Consider the following 8,554-nt stretch of genomic DNA (forward strand, 5'->3'; position numbering starts at 1 on the left):
AATTTTTCATCCAATTACATTCCCCCCCCCTTCGCACGAGCCCCTTGCCTCATCCACCCCTGCCAAGCCTCTTTCCAAGGATATTAGGAAAGAGTTTAGTGATAGTGCCTTAGGGTGTGCCTTGGGACGCCAATGTGTCTAGTTTATCTAGCAGTGGAGAAGTCATCAAAGTTGGGGATCGCACGTACACGCATGAAGACATCCTGTTTCGAGCTCCAAAAGTTACTCTTCTTCTTCTTCACATCCTTATCGACGTGACCACCTGCAGCCTTGGGGATGCTTTCATTCGCAAGAAGAGGAGTTGATGTGTAATATGGTCTTTAATTTGTTTCCCTAACTGCTATACTTCCCAGATATGAAGGTATGAAATTAGGCTATTCGGGGAAATATCGCTGTACCGAGACGGCAGCTGTGCCAAAAAAATGCCGGTGCGTAGGGTTACTGTAGATGCAACTTTCACTGCCCCAGCCACTTAAAGGTCTACCCTCAGATGAATAAAACTGTCTGGAGATACACAGAGAAAACCAATACAACACAACATCATATCCAGTGGGTTAAAATGCATCTTTTAAAAAAAAGTGTCCATGGTTGTGTCTGTGAGGAGGAACTGGATTCTGAGGGCCTGGATGATCCATAACTGACACTGTGTCTCATTCTACTAATCATATTGTTCAGTACTTATCTGGCTTTTATGCTTCCTCTTTCTTTGTTTCTGGCTTCAAACTCACTCTGATCTACCTGGTAAGAATTTATTGACTGGATGTTGATGATGATGGTACAATGGCTCAGAAAAGTACAATAAACACCCAAATGTAGATTATCTCAGAGGAATGGCACTGAAATCCTTCTGAAATATTTATTGTTCAGCTAATCAGACCCCTAATTAACATTATTGCATGTAAAAAAAAAAAAATTAACACCCTCAGTTTGCTGTCAACAAATTCATTCATTCATTCATTCATTGCCAGACGCCATGTATCCCAAACGAGGTGGCCAAGGGCTTAGAGTTAATTGTTTTACAGGGAGGGGCACTAATCCTCCACCAACCCCACTCGACACGTAGGGATGCCAACAGCATCTGGTGTTCCCAGGCGGTCACCCATCCAAGTACTAACCAGACCCAGCGTTGCTTAACTTCGCTGATCGGACGGGAAGCAGTGTACTCAATGTGGTACTCATGTATTTTATCACCACTTCAAAATTCTGATCATCATCATCATTACTTTTTTTCCAGGAAGAATAGGCTGAGGAATCCAAGTAATCCTACTTTTTCACAGACCTTTGAGTTAAAGTGAGTCAAGAGAGAAATCATGCCATTCTGTAAATCAGCCATACATTGTACAGACTGTAATAATGTACAATTGTTCATTTGTTTACCATGCACCCAATTTACCTACAGCCCTCACATAATGACATGGACCTGCAACAGTAACTTCAAAAGAGGCCCCTAATTTAAGAGTGAGGTTCTTTACAGTACTGTGCTAAAGATTTTATACAATGACCCAACTGCAATTTATTGAATGTCACTATTTTTACAATGACTTCACTGAACTTTTACTTCTTATCTACCTCTGTATCCTTTTGCCTTAAAAACTGTATATTCACACGTTTATCATACTGAGGGGACACTGTGTTGCTTGCAATGTTCTTTTCCATAAACTTTCTTCACACCTTATATCCCCTTTCCTAAAATGAGAGGATGCCATAAATTTTTATCTTGTGCATTGATACTGCTCATTCACAAAAAGTTACCAAATTTGGGAGTTCACTATTATAATAATAATAATTATTATTATTATTGTTGAGTCTGGTTAGTACTTGGATGGGTGACCGCCTGGGAACACCAGATGCTGTTGGCATCCCTACGTGTCAAGTGGGGTTGGTGGAGGATTAGTGCCCCTCCCTGTAAAACAATTAACTCTAAGCCCTTGGCCACCCCGTCTGGGATACATGGCGTCTGGCAATGAATGAATGAATGAATGGGTATTATTTTTAACATTTTTGCAAAGTCCATAACTTAAAGTTTTGGAAATAAAATGTGAAGAGTGAAGACTACATAAATGTAGCGAATTATAAAAATAAGCGATGCAAGAATGAGAGGTGAAGAAAAATGCTAGCTGTGGGAGGAAGTGGCCATTGTGAACTGTACTGTACTAGGGTAACAAAAGAAATCATCTGATACAGGTTCAACAGCATACAGACAAATTAAGTAAACTATTATGCCCTAAAACAATGTATAATAAGGCATGTTCAAGAAGGTTGCTACTGAGAGAACACTTCAAGAAAAAGATGCACACAAAACGTACAGAAGTAAGGTATTATTTCTTATGTATTGTACTTGATTTGTGGGGATGTAATGTACTTTTATATATATATATATATATATATATATATACTGTATATATATACACTGTATATATAAGTACATCCCCACAGTATGCGAGTTCCGAGTACACGATCCCCCTTGTACGTAAGGACATTTTTTTTCTTTTCTTTTTTTTTAGTGTATTTTTTATTAGTACGCAAATTGAACTCCTTGTAAGCAAGAGGGGCAGCTAAGAGTGGCCCAAATCTGGGGTTACCCTGAGTATGCGACATTACCCCCCCAAGAAGCAATAACAGGTAAAGGTCTATCTATCTATCTATCTATTGCCAGATCGCATAATCCCATAAGGGGTGGCCATTTGACTTTGAGTTACTGGTCTTATGGGGAGGGGCACTAACCCTCCACCAACCCACTTGTTGACATGTAGGAAGCACATATGGGTTGGTTATATGGTTACCACCCAGCATTGTAAATGGTATCTTGGCTTACAGGAAACCATTTGGCTTGTCATTCAAAGTAAAGCGACCTGTAAAGGAAAGAAGAGCAATAAGAAGTGACAGGAATGATGGGAGATATAGGAAGAGAGGAGGGCAGGCACAGAAAAGGAATGATAAAGGCTATGGAAGAAGTAGGCAGCACTACATCAAGTGAGTGGATGATCGTGGCAACCACCTACCATCAATGATTTACCTAGTAAAGCCATAATCTTGTAGGTTTACTTTACCTTAGGTAATATGTCTTAGACAGTTTCCCTGTATAGTACCGTACTGAGGTCTGAAAGGCGTCTCAAGGGCTGCCCATGAAGGGGGGTGCCGCCCATATGTAATTTTTCCCATAAGTTTATGTATTCACAGTACACGAATGCCTAGTATGCGATGTCCTCTGCCGCCCATATTGGCACATACTAGGGGGATGTACTGTATATATATATATACAGTACCCTCGCATCCAACACGTGTTTGTCCAGCACAATTCGTGTCCAGCACGGAAAGCAATAATTAGTAAGATTTAATTCAATTTAATTACTGTAACACGGGTGCATTAGCATAATACGGACGGAGCTCTGAGAAGTGGGCGAAATCCGCAGAGTATGCCTCTAGCACGATCGCCCCTGGTCAAACACGGTCATACTGGACGTTCCCGTGATGCTGACAGCCAATAAAAACTTCCGATCAAGTAGCCTCCCCCGCCCACTATCGTGAGGTGATCGTGATGTCGCCCAATTAAAAACACTTCTGCTCTCACGTGATGTTTTGTTTAAATTTCTCCCGCCACAGCGCCACTCAGTCGCATAATTTGCATTGGAAGGTGCTTTTAACTTGCTGCATTTTCTGCCCTTGTTACTGCATTTTACCCTGCTCACGATGCCTAGGAAGCCTTCTGAGAACCCCAAGAAGTGGCGGTACCTCCCTCAGGCCACCAGGCTAGAAAGCATCGAGAGGAAGAAGAAAGGGGAGAGGAAAGTGGAAGTTGCCAAGGCCTACGACATGAATGAAGCCACCGTGAGGACCATAATAAAAACCAAGACAAGATCCTGGCAGCAGTGAAGGCTTACAGAGTGCTGGGACAGGCAGAAGCAGGCCCTTCCATGGCTGTGGAAGAAGATAGTGATTCTGAGTGTGATTTCGAAGGATTTATGAGGGAGGTTGAGGAGGAGCAGCAGCCATTACCCGCTAGTGACGCCAGCAGCCATCCTCCGGGGACCCAGTAGGACTACCTACAGCCTTGGATACCACCTTCCATTCCCAGCAAGCCCACCAACACTATCCTAAAAGGTTAGTTATCATTCATAGCACAGTACCGTTTATTATAAATACAGTAGTACCAATATATGTATAGGTATATGGTAGGTATTTAGGGTGACTTTTCCTAGGGTTGCTGACATAATTCATTTTTCCCCATAAGCTCTGTTGTTTGTCCAACACGTTTTTGGTCCAACACGGGACCCATGCATGACAATATTACCGTGTTGGACACGAGGGTACTGTATATATATACAGTGCTCGTCAGAAGTATTGAGCACCTATGTCAGGGCGCACAATACTTTTGGCGAAAAAAGAATCACCCTTTTTTGGTACTAAAAATTGAGCCAGATGTTTGGGCCGCTAACATGACATCACAGCAGCTTGAGGCCTTACTGCACGCTGGTTGGCTGCCGCCTCAGTTGCCTACGGGCTGCGTGAGAGAGAGGAACTCTGCCGCTCCTCCGTCTCATCTTGCGCCATTTTTTACCTAGTGTCCCGCAGTGCTTTGACTTTCGCCACTTTGTTATGGCCCCTACCTGTGAACTTTCAAGTGAAATCATATCACAGATCATTGCTCTAAAGGAGGCAGACCACCCCACAAAGGAAATTAGTGATTTGGTTGGTGTGGCTCAATTGACAGTGCGGAGGTGGTGTGCCCGTTTTCGAGTGGAAAATAGTGGTGACGTTCCTACAAAGAAACCGCGGTCTGGTAGGCCCAGGAAAACTTCCCCGAGGTCTGTTAATGTGTTAAAACGTGCAGTGGAGTCTAATCCTCGTGTGAGTGCAAGGAAAATTAAGGAGAGCAACCCGGAAGTGTTTGGTGAGGTTTCAGTGCGCATGGTGTCTCCATGAACTTGGTTACAGGCCTGTGAGAAAGCCTCTTCTTACATGTTACCAGCGACTTTGTAGGCTTGCCTTTACTAACAAGTACCTTAACTGGGGTGAGGACCAATGGTTGTCAGTGTTGTGGTCTGATGAGGCAACGTTTAGTATTACCTGTAATCAAGGAGCGCGCGTGTACCGGCGCAAAGGTAGTGACCTGCTTGACCCCCATGACGTGGAGAGCACAGTTAAACACCCTGATTCATTTATGGTATGGGGTTGTTTCTCTAAGAAGGGTTTGGGGAAGCTTGTTGTGCTTCCCAAGAACTGCAGAGTAAATCAGGACGTTTACCTGGAGCTTATTTGTGATCATTTACATGAGTCCTTCGAGCACACAGGTGCATGAGTGTTTCAGCAGGACGGTGCACCTGCTCATAAAGCCAAATCGGTCACCAACTGGCTTCGTGACTGCGAGGTCTCCTTCATGAAAGACTGGCCAGGCAATAGCCCAGACCTCATCCCAATAGAAAACCTCTGGTACCTCGTAAAGAAGAATCTCCAAGGGAAGGACGTGAGCTCTCTGCCTAAGCTGGAAGCAGCCATTCGTGACTCCTGGGCAAAAATACCACCCCAGCACCTTAGGAACCTCGCCCTTTCACTTCCACGACGTCTCAGGTCCGTGAAGAAGCACAAAGGATACCCTACCAAGCATTTAAGGTAAACATAATGCATTATTTACATGTTTTTTCAATGTTGAAAGGTTTGTTTCGTAGGAGGGACGCAGGGCGCTCGATACTTCTGACGAGCACTGTATATATACAGTATATATATATATATATATATATACAGTAGTCCCTCCAATATCTGATGTAATAGAGCCAACGGCATGTCTGGACACTGATCCCGTCCGGATATTGGGCCCCAGCCTTCTGGACTTGTACTTAAGGACCCTAACTCAGAAAAACACCTATACAACTCCCTCTGGACATGCATAGCACCTATTTAAGACCCAAATCACACCAATAAGGGACATAAAAGAGTGAAATACATGCAAAAGAACCATAAAATGAGGTTTTTGAGGTAGGTTTATACAATAATAAACATTCTGGGTACTTGCAACAAGTCCCTGGCTCCTGGACTGGTAGTTGTGGACCCTAACCTAGCCTAACTCAGAAAAACACCTCCCTACTGCACATGCATAGCACCTAAGACACTGTTCACACCAATAAGGAACATAAAAGAGTGAAATGAGGTGTTAGAGGTAAGTATGGAAAAAACAGTACAGTACAATATGAAACATTCTGGGTACTTACAGCAAGTCCCTGGCCATCTCGATGAATAACCCGCCTCCTCTCAGACTCTGACAGTACGAAGGAGTTCCTGAAGCACTTGCAGTACACTGTTCATGAAGTCTTGCACAGAACTTAGTCATTTGCACTCAGAATTCCATTCTCTTAACACTGCACACTCTTGTCTTACATGTGCTCCATTGTACCTTAATGAAATAAGTGTTGCATTCTGCACTTTAAGTCTTTCCACTCTTGAAACCATTTTCTAAACAAAACACACTCAAGTTAATTTACGTTACATTTACAGTCCATTAAATTTTTGTCTTTTCACTCACAACTCTAAATCCTTAACACTATGCGCTGTTTTTTTCCCGCACAACACTGTAAATTCCCGTGTGGTCTAGTGGAGAAGTACTTGGCATCTAATCACCGTCAGAGTCTGAGAGTAGCACATGCAGGTGACCTAGGGGTGCGTCGCTGGGTCGTGGTGATGGTGTACCCACTGCAGACGACTCTGACGAGAGGCGCAAACTCACGTTGAGTGGTGACTCCGCCATGCCTGATGTGCTGGGCTGTGGCTCGGAGCATGAGGACCTGTCTTGGGGAGGCAATGGAGTGGAGCCAGGGCTGGGCACAGCGGGGGTCACGGGCCTGAAAAAGCTGTCAATGGTTGATTGACGCAAGGAACGACGATTCTGACGATTTATGATGCGCTGCCTGAAAGCAAGCACTTCCTCCACAAGTCCCAAGGGCCCCATCTCCCTGTCACAGTCTGGGTGTTCCAGGTAGTCCAGAACAAACTCTAGGTGTTCCCTGAGTGCGCTCAGCTTGGGGATGGCTGGAGTAGTGTCACGCTGAGAGGAGTCCGCATCATCGTCGCCGTCCTTGTCGGAATCTTCAAGCTGGGTACTGACACCTGCAACTGAAGATGCGATCTCGATATTAGACATGGTCTGATACCCAGGATCGTCCTCGTCGTCATCCAACCACTCACGCACTTGGTCCACATCAACATTGTTGCCATGCACAAGTAGACGTGCATGAAAGTCATCCACGTCAAAACCTAGGAAATCGTGCTCCACATCCGTTCCAAGAATCAGACGAGACCAACCATTTTCTAAAGTCTTGACAGGGATTTCCTTCCATGCACTGGCCTAGTTGTAGATAGCAGACTTGATGTTGTAGTGGTGAAGGTTTTCCAAAGGCCGCTGGCCTCGAGTGTCCCGTCCCTCCCTGCACTCGTCCTTGTCCTTGAAGACAACCATCACCTCATCCAGGAACTTCCGCCGGTACAGCCTCTTCATTGCCACAATCACTCCTTGGTCCATTGGTTGGATGAGAGCAGTAGTATTATGTGGCAGAAACATGCTCCTAATGCGCCCATTCTCAGCCACCAACTCCTTGTCGCACGGGTGGGCAGGTGCATTGTCGAGGAGAAGGAGGGCCTTTACCTGGTCGTGTGGGATTCCCAGTTTCTTCGTCTGGTAATGGATGACCTCCTTGATGAAATGATGGTGGAACCAGTCTTTGAAGACTTCAAAGAATGGTACCAGACGACAGGAAGGACATCCATCACCCCACGAAGACACAGAGGCTGCTTTGCATGGCCAACAATAACGGGCTTGAGCCGGTGCATGCCGTTAGCATTGGCACAACACAAAGCAGACATCCGTTACTTGCAGAGCTTGCGGCCAGGTACACGCTTCTCCGTCTCCTCGGCTAGAGTGTTCGTAGGCAAAGAGCGATAGAATAAGCCAGTTTCGTCAGCGTTGTAGACTTGACCGAGAGTTAGGCCCTCCTTTTCGATCAAGCCCTTCACCTTGTGCCAAAACTCATCAACTCCATCCTCGTTGGCGTCCAAAGCTTCGCCATGAGACTTACAGTTGGTAAGGCCATGTCGTAACTTGAACGCGAAGAGCCAACCTTCGGATGCCTTGAAGTCTAGGGTGTCGTGAAGCCTTGTGAACTTCTCAGCAGCAGCCTTCAGCTCCGTGCCACGCACCATCACACCAGCAGCACGTTGCTGTCGATACCAAATCAACATAGAGCAGTTGACTTCTGCATACTTGGGAGTATACATCACCTTCCTCTCCACGTTGCGTTTGCTTTTCGACGAGAAGTCAGCCGTGTACTGCATGAGTTTGTTGCAGGATCTCTTGATATCAAACAAAGTAGACAGGGCCAGGTTGAATTCACGGAGGATATGTGAGGTAGACCATCCCGCATCCACCTTGTTCAATATCTCCCTCTTCTTTTCCAGAGTCAAAACCACTCTCTTCCTCTTCTCAGGCAGCAGGGCCGTCATCACACACACGAAGGAGAGGCACGAGAGCAGCAGGAGAGCCTGCAGCAGGTAGGGCACCACCACAAAA

The 8,554-nt window shown here is 45.3% G+C and overlaps 1 pseudogene; it reads right to left on the reverse strand.

Moving 5' to 3' along the window:
• Positions 1–1,066: 1,066 nt before the first annotated feature.
• Positions 1,067–1,182, reverse strand: LOC145417650 (5S ribosomal RNA; annotated as a pseudogene).
• Positions 1,183–8,554: the final 7,372 nt, after the last annotated feature.

This window comes from Coenobita brevimanus, chromosome 110, assembly GCF_032717465.1.
Source record: "Coenobita brevimanus isolate Jiangsu-jjx chromosome 110, ASM3271746v2, whole genome shotgun sequence".
NCBI classification, from domain to species: Eukaryota; Metazoa; Arthropoda; class Malacostraca; order Decapoda; family Coenobitidae; genus Coenobita; species Coenobita brevimanus.